Below are 1020 nucleotides of genomic sequence, written 5' to 3'. Positions count from 1 at the left end.
CGATAAAACATCTTTCCACATCGACCAACATTTCCGCGGCAACATCCAGCCGACAACTCAGCAACGAAAACAATCTTCGAGCATCGGCCAAGGAAAATACGCGGAACACGCGGGATATCCATCGAACCCGCTTATTTCTAGCGGCTCAGCCGCTCTCGCGTCCCTATTTTCGTCACGACTCGTAGGAAGCTCACAAGAGGCGGTTGTACCACGGAAATAAGCGACACTCGCCCAGACATAAGGTGGATGATTAACGAGACTCGTGTAAAAGCCTCGGTTTCACTGGCGTTAACGAGCCGATCCCGCGGTTCCTGTCCTTTACGTCCATGCACAAACGTTGCGGAGCGAACGACAGGTGAATTTCTGCGTTGTCTATCAATATATTCGATTTTGCATAATTACAATAATTCCTCCTTTTCGCGTAGCCGATATATTATTTCACACTCCGAAGGCAAACTGTCTTCTACGTCCAAATCTAATTTTATTTTACTCTTCCAAGATTTCGAAAGACCTCCAAAAATTCTGCAATACCTACCAAAATCTCTACTACATAAACACTTTTTTCAGCCAAAATAAAGATTCGATTGCAAGAAATACAAGAGTGAAATTTCACTCGGCTCGTCGAAGACCCTGCAGAGGGTGAAAAAAGAAACTCTTCAAATTAAAAGTGTCCATCGTTAAAAAAAAAAAAAATTGAAGCTTTTATCGTAGAATGCAAAAATCGACAGAATTTCAGTCGAATGTTTTCGGACCAGCTCGAATAATATCTCGAAACTGTTTACGAGCAGGAGGCGGATTCTCCGTAGCGGGGGCGATTTCTTTAAACACGGAGGACGATGGCTACCGGTTTATCGTGGCGGACTGGAACGACTTCTCGGAATAACCGAGTCGAAAGTGGCGGGTTTTCTCGGATCCCGGGCCCCGGTGTCGTCGAGTCATCGCGGCAAATGTTTATTCGTCGGTGTACACGGGACAAACTTATCCCGCTTAATGACTTGGACAAACACGCGACGTTCGCCG

At 45.8% G+C, this 1020-nt stretch overlaps 1 protein-coding gene across 1 annotated transcript in view; it reads right to left on the bottom strand.

Annotated features, from left to right (window-relative positions):
- LOC108578734 (protein groucho-like) overlaps positions 1 to 1020 on the bottom strand; it is a 63773-nt gene that overhangs the window by 25559 nt on the left and 37194 nt on the right. The window lies entirely within an intron of this gene.

Source organism: Habropoda laboriosa, unplaced genomic scaffold, assembly GCF_001263275.1.
Source record: "Habropoda laboriosa isolate 0110345459 unplaced genomic scaffold, ASM126327v1 scaffold28, whole genome shotgun sequence".
Classification (NCBI taxonomy): Eukaryota; Metazoa; Arthropoda; class Insecta; order Hymenoptera; family Apidae; genus Habropoda; species Habropoda laboriosa.
The sequence above is the reverse complement of the archived record's forward strand: the minus strand, read 5'-3'. Positions and strand labels throughout refer to the sequence as shown.